Consider the following 21,893-nt stretch of genomic DNA (forward strand, 5'->3'; position numbering starts at 1 on the left):
TTGCTTAAAATCCTTCAAGGCTGCAAAAACCCCATTTAATTTTCCTCCTCTGCTTTATCTTCTCTGAGAGCTCCTTTTGTGCTTTGATCAATTAATGGGCCTACCAACTCTATAGCTTCCTCGTCTTGATGTGTTTGAAGAAATGATTAATTATGAGGTTTTTACGCCTTCTGAAAACTGTTGTTCAAACTCTTTTTTACTGGCCTGAAACTAGGAACAAGGGAACTTTGCTGAAAGCATTCATTTTGATCTTTTTTTGTATTTGTACTTCAGAAAAGAAAGGACAATTCTTATTGATTTTCATAATCATGCACATATACAGATTTGCAACTGAATATACTTCTACGCCAGATTTGTTACTCTCTTGGGCCTACATACATATTTATTACGGCAGTTACATACCATAACCTGCTTTTTTCTGTAACAACATTCGTAAATTTTTTTTTAACACATTATTATATGCTGAATTACTAGACACCTTTTTTTCTGCGCTTGTGCCAGGTTGCTTCTGGATGGAAAGTGTATTTCAATTTAAAATGCACAAAAGTGTGTTTTATCGTTCTCTTTCTTTAGTTAAATAAAACTATTCGTATGCCTTTCCATTCATTTACTTATGCCGGGCTGATTTGCAGCTCACTTCATGCATACGCCAGTTTGTTGTTCAGTTGTTCTTTCACAGACCCTTTTTCACCCCAGCATTGGCTTCTGGCTGATATTTGCTGTTGAACCTTATGTACTCCTGGTTTAGTATTTCCCTGGTCCCTGTTCAATCTGACTGTTTGTGGGCATTAGTATCTCCTTTGTTTGTTCACATATTTCAATATTTGTAACTTCGCCACCCTGCTCAACCTTTGATATAGATGGCATTGCTAAATTAAAAGAACTTCTTGGTTCTTGTCCTGTCTTAGGACCATGTTGTGGTTGGGCATGCTTCTGTGCTGCCTGTTGGTGGCAATAGACCTCTGTTGTTGTATAGCTTCATTTTTGTACATGTTGGCGGAAGGTTTCTATGTTGCTTTCTACCTTACCTGAAATGTTCATATTCTCAGAAATTGTCCCTGTTCGTACCTTTATTTCTGCTTCTTTCATGTTATTCACAATGTAAGTAAATTTCCCAGAATTTCCTATTTGGTTTTGGTTATTTGCAATCATTCAAATTTTGCCGAAGTTGGCCTTCTTGTTGAAACATGTTGCCTTCCCTGTTATTCCTGGCTTTGGAGGTTTATCTGTATGTGCACAGAAACAGGGAGGAGGGTTAAGTCAGTATCAAAATACAGGTCTTCACATTTCAGTGCAGGAACTTCACATTTCTATCCCAGGAACTTCACAGTGTCCTTTGCCCAGGGCTGTCCCATGGGCCTGTCCATGGCCAGCCCAAAAGGCTGTGGCAATAACATGCAAACTTGTTACTTTTCACTCCTGTTACGTTCCTTTTTTACTCCTTATTTTTTCTTGCTGACAGCATCTTCCTCCTCACTAAAGGATTATTACTCCTATCTATCTATCTATCTATCTTTTGAGGTCACTGTATTCCATGAAGTGTCTCTTGAATTACTATTATTAGAGATATTGTACACTTCTAGGGTCCTTAATGACATAACTTTTTTTTTCAATATATGCTTTTATTTCTCTGAAACCTGCTTGTTCTTAGCTACTTGCCTGTGTCTGATTTCTTTTGCCATAATATCACCTGCATTAACATTTTCTGGCACTGACACCAATATTACTCTAGTTCTTACCTTTCAGATTGCCATTCTTTGGCAGTTTGACAGTAAAACCATCTTTGACGTTAGCAGAAGTAAGACATGTAGCCTGTTGGGCACTTCTAAAAATTTCACTATAATTCTTTAGTTTTAGTTGTCTAAATGTGTCTAAGATGTTGGGTCCCTACATTTTTAGAATTAGTAAATTCCACCTCCTCCCATCTGGTTTTATTTACTTCATTAGAAGGAGAAAACAATAAACCATTTATGTTTGTGTTTTGTTTTTGTTTTTTTTTTTTTTTTAAAAAAAGCAAATACATCTAATGTAAAAATGAAGTACAATTTAAATACCTATCCATGTTTACAATTAAACAATTGTGTATTTGCAATTAAAAAACCCAGAACAACTGTGTTGGAAACATGGAAGCATGGACCTGAGTGTCAGAATGAGATTTCTAACTTTGTCATAGCCACTGGCCATTGGGATTCTGTTGAACTTCAAGGTTCTTTGGTCAAGATGTTTCTAAAAATAAATGTGGAGATGTTTAGATGTTTAGGAGTATCCTTTGAAATGTGTGACAACAGAATGCACCAAAGAAGGATTAAATACACTGCCTTTACTCTTTCCATTCTACTGCCCTTAGATGTGTTCAGCAGAGCTCAGGAGACCTGTGCTTCTATGAAATGATAGGGGGGGGAGATACTGCCTATACAACACTTCAAACGTGGTTCTGTATATTCTGTATAATCTGAGAATCTCTGCTGATTACCTTTTAGGGGTGAGCATGTTTGCTCCCTTGCCTTTGTAATTCTGGCTATGGAGGAGTGTTTTTCCTTTGGTCAATTGGTAAGCTTACCAACGCCTATGCCTAACAGCAAAAAAAAAAACCAACCCCACAACAAACAAACCCTGTTTAAAGGAACTAGCTTCAGTGCTTATTCATGGAGGGCTGATTCAAAAGCAAACCAAACTGGTTAAAACATAATCACCAGCTCTGCTTGGCAGACAGGGCGTCAAGGTCAGTTGCTTGTCTGAAGCATCAGACGCACCACAGATCTCTGTCTCTCAAAGAGATGCAGCACACTTTCATCCTGGCTTGTTGTCCAGCCCCTCTTTTGTGCCCTTTCCCCTTTGGAAATCTTTGGCTGGCTCCTGGAGTGCCAACTGCCAGAGCAGCTCGGTCTCGGCAGGGAGACAACTCCTCCCACTGAGCCCTCGCTCACTGTAATGTTTTCTGACAGGGGCAAGCTGGTTGTGGCTCCCTCCAGACTTACCCATGTTGCTCTGTTCATCTGCATAAAGCATCACATGCAGTTATTTCAGATGATTAATGTTAACTAATTCCTACAGCATGATCATTCTTGCACTGCGGATGAGCTTTCTTTTATTGCTTTGTTCTTCAGCATGTACAGGCTGTCCCTGGAAGGACCAGGGTCCCATTAACCTGGCATCTGTACAGTTCTTTAATGAGACACAGTTCCCCGCTACACACTTTACAATCTACAAATGTCTCATGACATAGGATGAAAACCCATTTACAGAATTTAAGCAAAGTGATTTAATTGATTGTCATATCTGCAAAAGCCAAAGGGCAAAATCCTGGCCTCATGGAGGTCACTGGCCAAGCTCCTATTGGCTTTGGCAGTGCCAGGCTTTCACCAAGAGTCTTTGTGGCACAATCATTTATATTCCGCTCATGTCGACCTATTTCAGGTTGAAATTCCCTTTAGTAGCACTCACTAAGCCATAGGGCTTGCTGGTAAACCTTAACATGTTTAGCCAATGCAAGCTGACAAGGGCATGACATCATTAGCCAAGTTTCACATACCACTGATCTTGCCATCATGACTTAATCTGCCAGGGTCTGTCATCCCTAATGGTTTGGTTTGACAGTGCTTTACTGCACTTGCGTATTCACCTACTACTGCCTGTTAAAGAAATATGGATATGCAGAAGCTGCTGTGTGTCTCCTATAACATGTGAATTATAACAAAGTTTAATAATAATCTAGGTAGTTTGCTAGACTAGCTTTGCTTTGCCTTGTTTTCTGATATCTGATTTATGGATTTTTGAAGCCTGTTAATGTGTGAATTGTGGCACACTGAAATTAGCAGGTTTTGGCAAAACTTGGTTTTTCTACTGAGATTGTGCTTTATAGTATTTTGCACATCTATCATGTTTGTCTTTCAAAATTTCACACCATTTTATGGGCATCATTACCCTGGTATTTAATTTCGGGAGAGAGAAACAGCATTTCACACCGGCAGGTCTGACCAGGAACAGTTGCATTCAGTTGTTCAGCCTCCCTGTGCCAGGAGAAGGAACACTGAGTACCATATCACCAGCAGAGAGCTGAAGTATTGCACGACTGTTCTGCAGACCAAGCACCCAAGCAGCTCATCTGCCACTAGGAAAACCAGGAGCAAGTACCATAAATTCCAAAGCATCATGTGTACTCTTCTCTACATCCTGTAAAAAACCAGAAACAAACCAAACTGAGCAACCTAGAATAGAGAAGCATCAACACCACCTAACCTAAATGATTTGGGCAACTGGGGGAAGAGGGAGCATATGTACCTGTACCTCAGGTACTCCTATTTGAAACATCTTTATACATTCCCAACTTTCTCCTCTAGTCCTACCCAACCAGCTGCATCATGGGAAGGAGAGCAAGCATTTTACTGCATAAAAGAAGTAAGCTTTACAGCTATTTTGCTGAACTCCTTAAATTGCTTTCATTAAGAATTTGTCTATGTGGGGGAGTTATTGCAGAATAAGTTTAGGGGGTGAGTTTAAAGTGCCGCATCCAGTCTGTACTTGTTCACAGTGTGGATTAAGCTAAATACGCAGAGACGTTTTCACTATGGATTAAGAATGTCTGCCTGAAGAGTTAGTATGCAATAACTATTCCAGGCTATTTCCCCAGGTAGACAAGCCTAAACATCTGATAAATAGACCTATTACTTTTTCTCTTAACCAATTAAGTACCTATTTTAGAAGCATAAAATGAATTATCATGTAACTATTTCACTGCAATATATCTTACTTAGTACGTTAATGTCAGAAAAGGCAAACTACTGTCCACAGATTGGAAAGAAAGGTATTAGTATTTTGCATGTACAAGCTTAGAGATGTGTCTTGACCTTATTGTATTTTGGGTGAAGATTATGATGTATTGCCGTTTTTGCAACACCTCACATTTATTTCACAAAATAAATCACATAATGGACTGTCATAATAGCCCCAGTAGCATGACAGGAGAAAAGAATTGGTAGAGATACACTTCAGTGCACAGTGAAATAGCTAACAATTTGTTAAATATCCCATGAGTGGATTAAATAGGCATATGATCAGTTATGTGGCTGCCAAGCCACAGCAGGAACCAATTAGAATTCACCAAAAATAATTTAGATGAAAACTGATGAATCTATCAAAAACTAATTAAATTTAGGGGAAAAAAGCAAACATCTCATTGACAGATTGTATAACCAACAAGTTTTTTTGTAAACAGCCTACAAAGGGTGGCCTCCGAAAGTAGAGCTGTGTTATTTGATCTTGTTCGGAAAGCATCGTGTTTTTTAACATTTAATATTCTTCCTTTATCAGTTTCAGGTAAATCAGTCCCATAGAAGGTAGTTAGCCAGTTTTACATGAGTAGCACAAAGTCATCCAGCAAACTGTAACTACTGTTAATTATTTCATGGCCTGTCTTATGTGAAGAACACAAAAGTCTGAGGAGGGGGAATTTGAATGGAGAAGGAAGACGCTGTAGACAGGGAGCTCTTCTATGGATCTTCTTTTATATCATGAACTAGAAAGCTGTGGAATACAATTGTTGGAGCTAGAGCTCTTTAATATTGAAGCATATTCTATGGTATAATTCTGGGGCAGGGGACTGTTTTTACTGAAATGCTAGGTATTAAACCAGCAAATGGTGAAGCAACCCTCTGTGAGAACAAGCACCGAGATATCAGTAACAAAACCCAGGAGGCAGAAAGGCAAGATGCCTCTAAGTCAGAGTTTCCAGCTGCAGTAAATAGATATGCTGTCTTCAGAACAAAGCGTCATGGATTTGCATGGTTATTCTCATTGAAACCCAGCGAAGAATTTGCCAGAAACAGGGCTGCTGAGATCATCTTACTCCAACAACGTCAGGATAGATATCTTTAAAATGTGCCTTACACTCCAGTTGTTTCTTAGATTCCTGGACTGTTCATTCTCCCATGAAACTGTTGTACATCGTGAACTATAACCTGAGGTTTAACAGAAATTCACTTTTCCCAGTGCACCAATGCTTTTGTGGTGTATGTTTTTTTCTATGGCTAATCAATACATCAAAGATACAGCTGAATATTACTCAAGACATGGATTTCCACCACACCCCCCCATGCTCTGCAGAAATGAAGCTTTCAGCTGCTAACAGAAGAAAGGTGATATGTGCTTCTCCCCTCTGCCTGTGCTCCTTTTCGGTGGCCACCTGAGAAAGTGCTAGGGCAATGTCTGATTGTCTCTCTTGAAACTGGGAAGTTAGCAATGACTTTCCTTTTCCCTTTCCCCCAAACTGAAGACAAGTGAAAGATCAAATCCTTTAAAGACAGGTAATAACATGCTTCCAACCCGAAGAATCTGAATATTTACAGATATCTAAAAAATATTCACAGGTATCTAAAAAATAAAAAAATACAGAAGAGTATATTTCTGTTATCACTGCATGAATGTTAACATTAGCCATATTCTTGCATTACATAAAGATGCCTGAATTACCTTGTATAAAATATTCTTACAGTCTAAGAAGACATATTAAAATGACCCTGTCTTAATGCATAGATCCATAATAAGATGCGTTTACTTCCTCTGTGAAAAGGAGCAGTCACATATGCCTCATTTCTTGATATTTCTCTCTTCTAAAATTAAAGTTATTATTTGAAATGAGGTAAAAATAGATATGAAGTCATTTAGATTCTTGAATTAACTTTAATTAGGCTAAAGATAACCTAAAATGGTAAAAAAAAAAGGCAAATAAAAAAAAGAAAAAGAAAACTGCAAACGAGGATGAGGATGGCTTATTCAATCAACTGTTCTGTTTCCTCAAAGGAAGAGATACCTTCCCGATAAGAGCACTGGGCTGGGCTGTGTGACGAGGTCTTGGCATTAACCAGAGGAGTTTTCCTGAACCCTGGTGGCTGTAGGTGAGGGTGAGAGGGTACATTTTCTGCTGCCGCATATATCTGGGGTTTTGTGTTTGGGTTTTGTTTTGGGTTTGTTGTTTGTTGGTTTTTTTGGTGGGGTGGGGTGTGCAAAAGCAGGAGAAGCAGCTCACAGGACCCTCAGAAGGGGCCAAAAGACACATCGTGGCTTGGGGCACAGTCCTTCCAGTTGGCAGTTCCTGTGGTGCTCTGGGGGGGAGGACACTTTGGGCGTGCCTACACCCAGCAGCACGGCATGCATCAGCACGGCAGGCTGCAAAAATTATGTACTGGGTCGTACAAATAGATGATATCCAGCACAACTTCTCACCATGCCTAAATAGCTGTGGAAAAATAGCCTAAAATGCCTAAATAGCTGTGGCTTCCTGTGGAAACTACCCAGCGGATGTGCTGTGAAGGGGTAACACTTTCTCAGCACTTAGCAACACGTCACCTTGGAGCTAATACCACAAAGGAGGACTGCTACCATTTTTGTCCTTGTTCACACCACTCCCAAGCCATAAATTAACACCTTACACTGCTGTGATGTGCTGACATAACCGGGACAAAAACCGGGCTTTTGCTCAGGACATGACAAAATGCAGGAGCACAGCCCCTCACTAGTAGTTTCCCACTGCTCTTTTTGTTGTTGCTGTTGTTGTTTTTGTTTTAGGAGGATAACCAAATCTAACAGGAGCTTCAGAGATCCTCTGAAAATGGGGCGGTTTGCTACTGCACCTGAGTCCCCAAGTTCCTCTTGAACAGTAATAGCATCCGTCCAACTCTGCCCAGGTGTAAAGGGCAGCCTACTTCTCTGTAACCAGGAATTAAAATTTGATGCAAAATACAGCGAAAAGCTAATTGCTAAAAACTTGTATTCCTTGATGTATTTTGAATTTCTGAATATATGAAACAAATTTCAGACATTTAATTATCACAACTCAACTGGACCTTAAAATACTTTTTCACATAAACACGAGCTTTTAGGACGCTACTAGAAATATGTCCTTTCCAAACCCAATGATTAAATTCCATCCTTTGCTCCTAAAGAGTGTGGCTTATGAGGAATGTAAGAAAACCCCTTTAGACCCCCTTGAAACATATATCATCTTTTCCTGCTGGGGCTGGTGCAGGGAGGTGAATAAGGGCTAAGGCAGCAACTGAAGTACGTTCATGTCTTGTGGTAGGTTTCATATAAGATGCTGTCAATGCGTCTTACGTTATTCTCTGGTTGAAATTTTTTATAGTTCTTGAAGACTTTGCAATTTACCTTGTTAACATATCCCTCCTATTTTTTTGGTATAAGCAGAATGGATCTCAAAGCACCAACGTTGTCTGTTAATAATATTCAGCAGTTGCTTATTAAAAAACTTATAGCTTTGTTATCTATTTGCAATAGTAAGCACGAACTGCTTGGTATGCAAGTCTTAATGTAGAAAATTTTGAAAAGTCTCCTTGATAGAGGCACTACATGGTAAGGTGAACGAATGCATTACAGGGCATCTTTAAATGAGATGGAAATTGTTCATTTTTTAAAATCACTAGATATAATCCTGATAGGGAGCTTGATTCATGCCCAATAACATCAGTAAAACTATAGTAATTGGCTTCATTGGAAGTACGCTCAAACTAATTATTTGCCACTGGTTTTACATCTGCAATTCATTTTGGACTTAATTTTCAGAGGTACTAAGCATAGTCCCATAACCCATTGATTTCAAATAATGCTTTGGGTGCCTGGCACTTCAAAAAATGAGGCTTCATTATCTACAAATTCAGTCAAATTGATAATCCACGTTGGAAATAATGGACTAAGCTAACAGGATTTGCAAATAAATTGGAAACATGGAATCAGTGCATCTCCTGACAGTCATGGAGAGGTGCCTTATCTAACCAGCCCGATCCATTTCTTCACCTTCTCTGAGGATAGACTGCCAGGCATAGACTGCTCTGCACAGCAGCGGCCTTCTGCTAAGGCACTTTATGTCACCTGAAAATGTATTCAGTGCTTGAAACTAGCCCTTTATTAATAAACACTGGCACATCTCAGGGGTGGTATTCATCTCAGCACTATCCTTGTATAAATCTTTTTACTCTTTGTGTGATATGTTCTCAAGATATTAATTAACATTTTAATATGGCTGAAAGAGAAAAAAACCCCTGCATTTCACTCTGTGAACTCAAATCCAAAAGTGGGCAGTGCAGAAACTGTATAAAATTGGATAATCTGATTACAGAAAGAGCTGGATGGGTACTGGAGTTGGCAAAGACATTCAGCTTTTATGTAATTGGCTCAAAGACATTCCAAATCAGTTGGGTCAGTGAGGCTTCACTGCCTGAAGGTTGTTTTGCAAAACCTGTGAAATAAACTGCTCATCTGTCATGTTAGGGACATCACCCACCATAGGAAAAATACCAACACGCGTAAAGTTGGCTGGTGTTGTGGAAAAGTTGTCAGAATTTAAACCAGAAGCAGTCAAATAACAAACGGGGTTTCAGGTACTTACAGGACCCTAGAAGACCTAGTTTCAAACAACGATTTGCCTCACTACCCTAACTGAACAACCAACATTTGGACACGTGTATTGACAGCAATAGCTACAGGTTTTGTTGATTTATACAAAAAATGAAATTATACTCCAGCAAAAAGTTGTGCATCTTTAATGAACTCTAGGTTGGAATAAATTTTCTGTATTTTTAATGTCATAGACTCAAGTTCTGTTTCCAACATCTCCAAATATTGCTGATTATTCTGCAAAAAAGAACTTTGGCTACACAATTTCTATAAGCTTTATATTCCACATTTTAAAATATGTATGAATCTATATGGAGAAACTAGATAGAGGCTTAATATGGAAAGCTGGAAAGATGTGAAGTTCAGAGTAAAGCCATATTTGTTTTTCCTGGTTGTTCCGGTGTATTAGGGCACAGAACAGAAAGAAGCCAAGCCTATGCTATATTACTAGAAGTTACACAGAGACAAGTTACCAAATAAGGCCAGGGACTAAGTGAGTAAAAGGGACAGAAGTTGGCAAAATATAACAACTTGTGTCTTCAAGTTAGAATGAAAGCAAAGCTTTCACATGTGTATAATTTCCCAAAATATACAAGTGTAAAGAATTTGTCATTTTCTGCGCTTAATGTCGGGACATAAGTGACTTAAAAATGGTTTTGATTTTCAGAAGTAAGTGTGGTGGAGATGTACAACATTTCAATTTCTTATTGTCGTTTTGATCCTATTGTACAGAGAAAGGCAGCAAAATCCTTTCAGTATTGAATATGCAGTTATACGTCTCCTGCAGGCCATTTGGCATCCTTGCATCTGTGAGGTAATCGCATGCCAGACCCAGGTAAGCCTGGCTGAAACAGACTGCTCAGCAGGGAAGGCTCAGACTTAAGGACTTCTTCATTTGAGCCCTCAAAAGCCACAGGATCATTTTTCCTCTTGCTTGTGCTGTTCCTTTCTCATACACAGGGATGGAGAAAGTTCAGGATGGATGTCACATTGTTGAGTGTCCCATAGAGTAAGAAATAACCTTCTGGGACGCAGTGCTCCCCAATGACGCAAGGATAAGCCAGGGCTTTAGTTTCCACCAAAATCTGTGATGATGGTAATGAAAAACTGAAGGTATCCTATCACCTGTAGCAGTTACAGCTTCGGTATTGAAGCTTTTACACCAGTAGTATCTGTTAGGCACTGATAATTTTAATAGCAGTTATCACCTATATGTAGCCATTGTTCTCCTGTTTCTTACCTGCCTCATACCTTCAACAAAAGCTGCCTGTATTTATTAAAGTTCCTGCTGAGAAAGTCCTGCTTATCCTTGACATGAGTAATGACCTACGGACCAGAGTATGGAGGGAATCTGTGCTTGGAACAAACGTTTGCCTTACAGGCAGTTCTCCTCAGACTAGATAGTGGATAAGCAACAGGATTTGGATAGATTGGGGTTTTTTTTGTTTTCTGTAAGAGCATCACCTCCTGTTACGTTATGTTTTTTCTTCCTTTCAATAGTAGAATAAATATTTTTAGGGGAAAAGTCACTGTGATAGTATCCGAGTAATTTAGCACATTCCAAAATTCTGAAGAAACACAATATTTGCATGATTTTTAGTAGTTCCATAAGAATGTTTTACTGACTTTGCAATGCATGGTATAGCAATGTATATCAGTCTGTGGCTGGAGAGGATTTTAAATAGCAGTGTGCGACCAGAGACAGCAGCAAGGTGAGCTTGCAATCAAAAAAGTGGGACAGTGCAGTGAATTTCATCCTTTGCAAGGCACTCCATAAGCCAACAGAACATAAACAAGTAGACAAATAGTTATGTCTCCCTCCTTTGTATTAAGCTATGTAGTACCCCTCAGAAGGCCCTGCAGCAGAGGATGATGGATGCACATAACAGTGAATTTCATCCTGCACCCGGAGGACACGAGCAATTGCTGTGCCTTTGCTCTTCATCTTACACAGCACACCATACTCTTTGCTTCATGCTTTTCAAGTCCTTGAGCATAATTGAAATAGTGCAGGCTGTCTGTGATCGTGAAGTAAAGGACAAAATTTAGAAAACATTTTCACGTATCCTTCCCTTGCTGATCTTTTGTTTGACCTCGGATTAGTTTGTTTTCTTCTTTACGCAGCCAACAGGTTGGCATCTAAAACCAAAGACTATACAGCTAAAGTCAGCCCCTGCAACAGGTGTATGAAAGACAGCACCACATTCTCAGATTGAGAAGGGTGCTTGACTGGATGGCATAATTTAAAAAAATGTCTCAGTTGCCTGCAATAAAATATTAATTCAATATTTTGCATTAGCTGTTCTTATTTCCTTGTGTGCAGCATTCTTTCATACAATTCTGGTATATTTGAATAATGCTACAGACCTAAAAGGAAAAACATGCTTCTAAAAACTTCTTGCTAATGGAATATTGGACTTACAAGTCAGTCCTCTTAAAACCACTGAGTTACAGCACTTTCCTGTTTACTGAAAACACTGTTTACTTTTTTCAAATGGCTTTATCTTCCTTTTAAATTTTCCATCTTAGCCTGTTCTGAATGAATAGGATGCTCTGGTGTGGCCAAAACCTGGGTCTGCATTAGCTGCCTCTGGGAAGCCTGCACAGCATTTCCATAGTACCAGCATTCAAGTACGTCGTTATGATCTCACTGGGGTTGAGATCACTGGTGCTTAAAGGATACCTATCTAGGTCACAACATTATTTATCCATAGCAATTGTAGTATGGCAAAACAAATAAGGTGAGGCTTAAAAGAAGGAAAAAAGCAGCTCGTGTGTCAGCAGAGTTTGCCTTGAGAAACCTAGTAATGTCTATACTTAAGAAAGAGTGTGGCACGTACACAGCGTTTCCACAAAACTGCACATGCATGTGGGGCTAACCCAGATGGCAAAAGCTTTTCGTGTCTTGGTAAAATGATTTGGTTTGCCAGGTGACGTGGGAGCCATGGCAAGGTGGCCAGGCACATGAAACTGCTGGATTTTCTGGTAGTGGGGAAAGTTTCTTCCTTTCCCCTCTGCCACAGCATGCTGCTGCAGCTTTCAGCTAGAGAAAGTGTTTTATCTGTGTCCCAGTAAAATTTTTATCATGCAGTAAGTTTTAGAGTAGATATTCTATGACCTGAAATGGTGGAAAAAAATGGTATTTGTTCAAGTTTGTGACTGGTTTGTTGGTGGCCTTCTAATTTCAAATGATGCATTGTTGGGCATGATGGTAACCAGATATGCCTGTGCAGTTCTCCAGGCATGACTGAATGCTGCATTTACTGATTTCTATGGCTAAAAAAATCTAAGAATCTAAGAACCAATATAAGCTGCAGACCTATATGAAATGCAGTAGCGTTATCAGAGTGCGAGCCCTGCCTATGTAGTGTTTCCCCTTTAGCTCCAGGCATGAATACTGTTTAAGAGATGTTTTCTACTCAGAACCTTCTGAGCTACTTCAATGTGTTACTATTGTTATGAATGTATAATCTACAGTTTTTTAGCTTTGAATCATGCCATCACTGTCACCATTCCAAAGGCAGCATGTCATCTTCACTTTGTGTGTGAATTATGTAGAAACATAGTTTTAGTACTTCATTTCCTATAGTAATGACATATGCAGTCTTGACATACTTCATGTTCTCTTTAGCCTTTTGGAAATAACGATCCCTATAAACCAAGCAGGTGAATGTCAGTATTCATAAACTATCCTGAAATATTGATTGGTAATTCATCTTTGAATATATAGAATGAAGCTTGTGCCATTAGCCAGTTTTCCAGGAGTTTATGTTTTAGAAGCTCCAAGAGTTGATTTCATGTTTTCATGATAGCTCTCCATCTTTATATGTGTGCTGCACAGGGCATTAGCTCAGTTACTTGAAAGATAAAACAGAATACTCTATAAATCTAGAAATAAATGCATAAGCCCATCATTTTACGCTTGATGTGTCTGTCATAGGTTTCCATAAGTCAAAGAGACAACACCAGCCTTAGCATTTTATCCACAGGTTCTTCTGTTTTGTTGGGAACTGCTTAATCGTACAGTAAAAGCAACCATATTGGATGAGAGCAAAGGCCCACCCCACTCAATATACTGTGTCTAACAGTTACCTGTGGCAGGTTACTACGAAGAAATTAAGTATAAGCAAAAATGCAAGCAATTTCTGTCAGTTAAGGGACTTCTGTGGCAAACATTGCCTCTGTGGAACAGTATTCAACAGCTCTCCTTGGACATTGGTTGTAAAACACTGTCTAACTGATTTTTGCAAATATGTATTTCAGGCTGTGTCAGATATTGTCTTACTGAATGCTTCAATGCCTTTATTTTAAAGTTGAAATTGGATAATTTCAACTTGTAAATTACACTTCTTTAATTATGAGGGAGGTGAAATAACGAATTCTTATTTTCCATCTCCATATTGTTCATTATTTCACAGAATCACAGAATCCCAGGTTGGAAGGGACCTCAGGGATCATCTAGTCCAACCTCTCTAGGAAGAGCGCAGCCTAGACAAGACGGCCCAGCACCCTGTCCAGACGACTCTTGAAGGTGTCCAACATGGCCGAGTCAACCACTTCCCTGGGGAGATTATTCCAGTGGCTGACTGTCCTCACTGAAAAATTTTCCTCTGGTGTCCAATCGGAATCTCCCCAAGAGCAATTTGTGTCCATTCCCCCTTGTCTTCTCCATGTGTCTCCATGTAAAAAGGGAGTCTCCATCTTCTTTGTAGCTACCCCTTAAGTACTGGTACACAGTGATGAGATCCCCTCTGAGCCTCCTTTTCTCAAGTCCGAACAAACCCAGTTCTCCCAGCCTATCCTCATATGGCAGCTTCCCAGTCCTTTGATCATCTTGGTGGCCCTTCTCTGGACCCCTTCCGGCCTGTCCACAATTCAATATCTTGGTCATATCCTCCCAGTTATCTCTTTTCCAAACTGGAGACTTCTGGTCATCTTAGTTTCTCTTTGCAAGGATGTTGTTCTATCCCCAGTCAGAAGTGTTTCTACCAGAGGCATAACTCCCTGTGAGATCCTTGAGGGATCCCTCTAGGGTCATTATTACACCTCAGCCTCTATTAGGCTTCAAAATGTGTTAAGAACTACCTACAACTTTACTCAGCACCTCTAAAATCAAAGCATTAAAAATAAAATAGTTGAAAGTGATTTCAGCTTCCCAAAAAAAGTCACCTGTGGTTAAAAACCCATGGCTAAAAAACATGGATCTGTTTCCAGGAGGAAGTTTGACAGCATAAATATGCATTCGTGTTAGGTAGTTCTGCAACATTTCTTAATCCCTACTGTGGAGGTGAGGAGAGGGTGAACTTCCTTTTTTGCATTACTCTTCATAATCTTGTTTTATATTGAGTGTTTAGCTGTCCTTCCTTCCTTGGCAACAGGTATATAAACAACAAACATGTAAACCAAACATGTACATGCACGCTTTCCTTTCATTCTGGCACCTTGCCCTACACTGCAGAACAGTTGCTGGTCCATTGCTGCTGTAAAACCATGGTTGGCAACGCTACAGTAGCATCTAACAAGCTTATGTGCCAACAGCTGCTATTGAAGACAAAGATACAGCATTTGTCCCCATCCTCTGACCTTCCCAGGAAGACTGACAGCTAGGAGCTTTCAACACCCTACCAAAAAATTTTTGTTGATTGTTCAACATATTCTTCTCATTACTCTTCTCCTCTCAGTTACGCATTATGACCTTCCACTGAAGCCAGAAGCAGAGCGCTTGACTTAGCTGGGAAGAGAATTGAGAATATTTGGGTTGTCTTCCCATTAATGTTGATATGTCATTGTTCATTTCCATTTTATTGAAATGCTATGATTTTTGGCATTTTAATGTAGTTTCAGTGGACACAGTCCGGTACAGAGTTCAAACCTAAAACCTCTTTTTTATGTGAGCTTTTATTTTCTAATATATTCTTCAATATATTGTATTCAAAATTAGGTGATTCCAGGGTCATCATGTTCTTGTAGCATCAGAAATCCAGTCTTCTTCAGCAGTGCATAGGAAACACATAAGTAAATTAAACTGAAAAGCGAGTGAAACTGAATTGCTAGGAAGGGCAGAAAATGGCCTTGCCCCACTTCAGTGCCAAAATGGGCAGAGGATTCAATCGGTTCTCTTTTGGCTCAAACAAAAAAAAGTGAATGCTTGGGGTGGGGGAAGGCAAAAAGCAGCTTTCGGTTCTTTGAGGGACCCAAAAAAAGCCATTTAATGTTGAAAGAAAACATGTAATCAGGGGCTTTTTCCAGCAGAAACAGAGAAAAATGCAGATTTGGGATTAGGTTCACTGGGGAGAACCAGGACTCTGTTGCAAACACCAACATCAGAAATATTGATGACAATGGCACTAGAGCTGGAGGTGCTCCCCTGACTCTCCAGCCTGCACTCTACCTGTGTCCACTTAGCTGACATGTAGGACTCTTCATTTACAAACCCAGATCTGGGCACTTGCCACACACTTGACTGGTGCTCCAGAATATCTTGTAGCTCAGGGACAAACCACCATGGGAAAACTGCTGCACTGGAGACGAATTAGCTGGATCCTGCCTGTTGTGTCCTGGGTGTGGACACTCAAGCAGTTGATTTTCATAGGAATTTAATTTTTTTTGTGACTTCTCTCTTGCTTTAAAACATTTTTGAAATTGGATGAGTGCTCTGCTACATACTATTACAAAAATCTATGATACTCTGATAGACATAAATATTTTCTATTTTCCTAATTTTTCTAAAAAACTTTTTCCTCTGCTGCTTGTAGTTTCAAGGAGGACTGTGTGCTCTAAGAGGGGGAGACCATTGCTAGGATGAGACACTGTCTTGCAATATTCCCTTCTTTTTAAATGCAGAAAGTTCTGAAGGACATTTTTTCTGCAGAGCTCCCTGCTTAGAGATCTGAATTAAATCCAGGAAAATATAAATAAAGTCTAAAGATCATTCCACAGGAAAGAAATGAAAACAAATGCATGCTATAGCCACAGAAAATGTAAGACTAAATGAATTCCTCATTGACATGGATGCCAGGTTGTGCTGCAAGGGGGATGAATTTGGCTCAGAAGCCGAAGTGCAAGTTCGCAGCCTCCCTGGGGGTTTGGTTCTGTTGCAGTGGCTCCGTGTTGCTGTGAACGGCACTTTCTGGGAACTGCGCCTTCCCTAAGTAATTCTGCAGCAGCGCAATATTATATATAATCAATTCAGGTGTCCTGAAATACTTCATTGCCCAGCGTGAACGTCACTGGACAGACCTAGATATCAAGTGAATGCGTACTTAATCTCCACTCACAAAAGTTAGACATTCCTTTGTAGAAGAACAGAAGGTGGGGAGCAGATGAAAGAAAGAATGAAAATATCATATTAGATTTTTCTTCCCTTTTGTAAGGTGATAAAACTTTGGGGAAAATTTTTTGGGTTTGTTTTTTTTTAATACTCCCCATATCTATTTGACTCTTGAAAAACAAAAGGGATTATTTAGGCATGTTGTATTTAGGCTGAACAGATTTAGATGTAATGGTAACTTAAAGCAGCCTCATGTTTGTCTCAGAAAGACAATAGAGCAATAAAATCAGTGAATGCAGAAGTTTTATGGGTATCATATCTACAAAAATTCCCTTCATTTCTCATGGTGCGACTGGGAATTAGAACTTTCTTGTAAATAGGATACTTAGTGAAGCACAACACATCCTTACAAGAACCTTATCATGATACCAAATAGTTTTTAAAAAGTACGTCTTCATCTTAGAATGGAATATCTCCAGCTGACTCAACATTTTGCTTACTGCTTTCCACTTGTGAATAGCTGCATATCAGTACCTTGCTCTTTGCAACCGTTACAGAAGCTGTACATAACAGCTAACAAATATCAAATAATTAACTTCACATGAAGACAATGTTGAAAAGGGATTCCTTTTGCAAAATCCCACTGAATGGGAAGGTGGTACTTTAGCATCTCCAAGACCCTTATTCTGCATGGAGGAAAATTTGTTTACTTCAATAGGAGTACATGAAAAATTAGTACTTGTCTGCAAGTGGAAATGCGGTATTTTAATGTAAGGTATTAATTAACAAGAATTTAATGAAGACTGGGCATATACTTAAGGTAATCTTTAATTGATTAATAATGGATTTGAATTTATCCCATACAAGGATTTCTTCAGTGTGGTTTCCACCAGTGTAAATAAGTTTTTGCAAGTACATGTTTACAAGGCTTTGGGCTGTAACCTGCTTCTTAGGCCAACAGACGGGGGGGGGGTCTTGGTCCTGTACTAAACCTGATGGACATCACCGCAATTTTCCTATCAAATTAAGTAATTTTCCCTGTACAGATCACTGTGTAGGACTGGGACCTTCAGTCCCCCTGCTCAGCAAGACTCGGGGAGTGTCTTGTGAGACAGCAGGAGACCTTGACTCTGCTGGTGTTGGTGACAGCAGAAATCACCCCAGGCCCCCTGTGGGTGCTGTGAAGCAGCATCTCCACAGCAGGAGCCCTTCATGCAGCACACGGCAGTGTATAGATGGTTGCTTGCAGGGCAGCATCTTTATTTCTGTCCCTCACAGGTTCCTTCTTCCCTTTCTGAAAAGAAAAGATACAGATTTGGTCTCAGCTGGACTGAACAGCTTCCTTTGAAAATGCTGCGGAAGATCATTTCAGCTATTTTTTAATGAAACCATCTGAAACATTGCTAAATGCAAAATCATATTTTTTCAGTTTATTATAATTATACTGTTAATATTATGATTGTATCCATTACAGACGTTTCCTTTAAGGTTACCCCAGTTTGCAGTAATCACCATCTTGTTAGCTGTATAGAAGCACGTTCTACTATAGGAACTTACAGCCTAAGATGGCCCATAAGAGCCATCATAAGTAATGATAATAAGCAAGTACTTAGGATTACTTTAAGTGAAAAATTCAAAGCTGGAAAAATGTAGTTAACATTATGATCATGAACTAAGCTACCGTTGTTGTAGGTTATGGTATTTTACATAAGGGCATATAGGTTCTTACTTTTATTTCTGGCATGTAAAGTCAGATGTCATTCAAAAATTATTCCTTTCACAAGTATCTTCAGTGGATGGGCAATGATTTGCACCAATGCTTGGGAAACCCAATCTGCATACATTAATTTTGCAGTTTGGCAATAAATGGGCAGATGTTCTATGAGTCTATGATTCTATATAGCAAGAAAGAGCAAAGCTCCATTGAAATAGTCTGGCTTCAGGACACCAGCATGAAATTGTATTGAACACCTTTTGCTGCTAGTGTTTAGCATTGTTGAGAAAGAGAACAAAACCTTAATAAATTAGTGCACCATAACAACAAACACTATTATAGGCAACATGGTTTGAACATTTGATTTTCAGGCTGTGCTGTGTTCGTCATTTAAGGCAATGCCTGGCATTGCTGGAACTGTTGTACAGGCTGCTGAATCAGAGACACCAGCTCTGCATCCAGTGCTATTACAGACCTCCTGCATGGTCCTGGGCAAATTATTTCACCTTTTTGTGCTTCCATTTCACCTGCCATCTCTTGCCTGTTTTATCTGCTTAGTCTGAGTACTTAGTCAGTCTGAGCCTGAAGTACTTTGCAAAACTGAAGTCCTGGTAGTAAGATCTCCCTCTAGAGCATCTACTCTAAAACCTCAGAGATGGACAAACTGCCAGTTAGTTATTTACTTATATTAGCAAGCAGGAAGTTTGGAAGAATATGTATAAACAATGTTTTGTTGCAGCTCTAACTCATCTTTAAGTGGGATTATTCAACTTCAGAGCCGCTGTTTTTTCCCCAGCATTCCATGCAGACAAACCTATATGCTTCATGATAGAAAGGTCAAGCTCAGACTGTTCAGTTTCCAGACAGAAGTGTCAGCTGGTTGGGAGCAGGAGGTTCAGAAAAGCAGAAACCAAAATTGTGTTACTAGCTGATTCCATTTTAAAGATCACCTGCAAAATGAAACCACCACCCTACGTCAAAATAAACCAAAGCAAGCTTATGCCTTTGTAATCAGGGTTTTTAAGTGCTGTCTGTCTTGATCTTTCTTACTCTTACCTCTAAAATTTCTCAGTTAAGCAAAATTTAGAAAGATGGCAGCTGTTGCAGGAGGTACTGCAAGCTTGGGGAGATCCTATCAGTGTGGTTATACACCAGTCAGCATTGAGACATTTTTGTAAGGGGGGAAAACAAAACAAAACAAAAAAAAATCAAACATTCTTCTGTCTTGAGAGACCCTGTTGGGGTTTTTTAAAAACACTTACGCAATTGTAGAAAGTTTCTACCATTTCTTAACCTTATTTTCTAGAGTGATTACCCAGCTAACTGCATTCAAGCTTAGCTTCTTATTTCAGGGCTCCCCATGCATTCAGATTCTCACTTAAGACATTTGTCACAGCTGGGTTAGAGCATAAAAGCCCAGTTTGTCCAAACAGGTCTACTGCTGCGATGCTCCCACAGAAGGAGACGGTCGCCTCCCATTCTGATGGAAACCGCTCAAGCCAGCAAACATTTGGCTTCCCGTAAAAAGGAGGGAGGAAGGTTTCAGGTGTCGGGGCACACGCCGATGCCCTGCTAGCAAACCTCTCCACCTGGCTGTGGCAGGAGACCCCTTCCCCGGTGCGGAGCCAGCCGGGGCAATGTGGGAGCGACTTAAAATTAAGCACGTGTAGGACAGGTTTTGGAGGTCTGACTCACAGGAGCGACACGAATAAAGTGCTCTGCTTAGCTTGATGCAGCTATTAGGATGCCTAATAAATATTTATAGCCCCTCACCGGGGAGGTGATTGACAGCACGGGGGCAATCCCTACCCAGCAGCTGCAGGGAGGCAGCCGCCTCGGGGAAAGGACCGGGGAGGAGAGGGTGCAGCGGGTCCGAGCTGCCGCCGCACTCGCGGAGGGGCGTGGGACGGTCCTCGGCGCCCCGGAGCTCCCTCCTTGCCCCTTCCCCGCCGCCCCCCGGGGCTGTGGGCACCCCAGGGCAGGGCTCGGCCCATCCCCCGGTGGGACGAGCGGCCTCTGAGCTGGGCTGGGCGGCCCGGCCCGGCTCCCCCCGCGGTGCGGGGAGGGCAGGGCGCTGCCGCAGTGACTGCGGTCCCGCCGAGAGCTGCGGAGCCGCCCGCCCCGCCGCAGCCGGGCTGCCTGCAGGTGAAGAGAAAGTCGTCGGGGGTGCAGAGGCAGAGAGGAGAGGAGACGGGAGGCGGCGGAGGGGGAGGCGCGCTGCCCGCCCTGCGCGCTGCGGCCGGCGGAGCCTCCGCGCCGCCCCCCGGCTCTCCGTGCCCGCCGCATCCCGGCGCTCCGCTCCGCGAAGTGAGTGGTACCCAAAGTTTGCTTTCCCGGGGAAGTGGTGGTGGTGATGGTGGTGGTGGTGGTGGGGTGACCTTGGGGCGGCTGCGTCGCGGGCAGGTGGGGCTGAGCGGGGCGGGGGTCGGCGCTGTGGGGCTGTCTCCCCCTCCCCCGGGGCCCTCAGCAAAGTTGGGGAGGCGAAGGGCAGGGCGAGGCGCCCCGGCCCCGGGGGGAGCGGTGGGGGTGCCCGGGGCGGGGGGACACGACGACAGCGGCAGCCTCCGCGGGGAGCCGGGCGGGCGGCTCAGCGCTGCGCGGAGACGGGTGGGCTCCGGCGGGCGCGCTGGGGGCGTTCGGTAGCGCCGCATCCTTCGGCTGCTCTCGCTGTCCCTGTGCCTGCCTCCGTGTGCTTCTGCTTGTGAGTAAACTTAGGAATGTGTCAAACTTAGAAGTTACTTATTGGTAAACTTGGAGTACCACAAAAATTACTTTTCTACCAAAAATACGAGGTGTGCGTATTGCATGTGTTGACCGTAGTCAGAAGATTTTCACAACAGAATTACTGTGCTCTTTGGAGGAGAAAAAAAAAATCCTTTAAGAATGCGCAGTTTGAGTCGGAAGCTTTTCCTTTGCGCCCTGAGGACGAAAGCGCGGCTCTCCAGACATCTCAAGTGCAGGGCCCCCGAGGCTCGACTCGCTGCCCGGCTCGCAGGGACCACCTCGGGGTGGAGGATGCTCAGGGCATGCTTTGCTTCTGTCTTTGTCCATGTGCGTGTCCTGAGGTATGATCTGCTGTCAGCCAAGGGCCAGCTTTTTCTGCTGCTTCTAGAGTTAACGCAAAACTATTGTTAACTTCAAGAATAACGGAATTTGGCTTGTCTGTGTGTGGCGAAGTTCAGCCCCCGCCTGCAGTATTGGTGGGCATGGAGATGTAAGTTTCTTAGAATATTTAAATGTCATGTTTAGTGCTTTACATTTTGTGCTGCTGTTTAAAATTGGTCATTCTTAATTAATTTTCATTTTTCTGTTCTTTCTCTGTCCTGATACCCTCAAAATAGTTGTTCCGAGCTCTGCAGATGAGCATTGCGTACTGCCAGGGAAATTACCAGCTGATCATTTGCATGTCTTGCACTGCTCAGAAAGCCTACGTGGACAGTAGCTTTTTCTTGTTGTGAAAGCATAGTTAGACTATTAGAGCAAGTATTGCACAATGTTAAATAC

General features: G+C 41.4%; 1 protein-coding gene across 1 annotated transcript in view; it reads left to right on the forward strand.

Moving 5' to 3' along the window:
• The first annotated feature begins 20,469 nt into the window (after positions 1-20,469).
• Positions 20,470-21,893, forward strand: part of KIAA1217 (KIAA1217 ortholog) — a 370,897-nt gene continuing 369,473 nt past the window's right edge. The window contains exon 1 of the mRNA XM_064444796.1: positions 20,470-20,696. The gene's annotated coding sequence lies outside the window, so the exon portion shown is untranslated. The remainder of the gene's footprint in view (positions 20,697-21,893) is intronic.

The sequence above is a fragment of the Phalacrocorax carbo genome, chromosome 2 (genome assembly GCF_963921805.1).
Source record: "Phalacrocorax carbo chromosome 2, bPhaCar2.1, whole genome shotgun sequence".
Classification (NCBI taxonomy): Eukaryota; Metazoa; Chordata; class Aves; order Suliformes; family Phalacrocoracidae; genus Phalacrocorax; species Phalacrocorax carbo.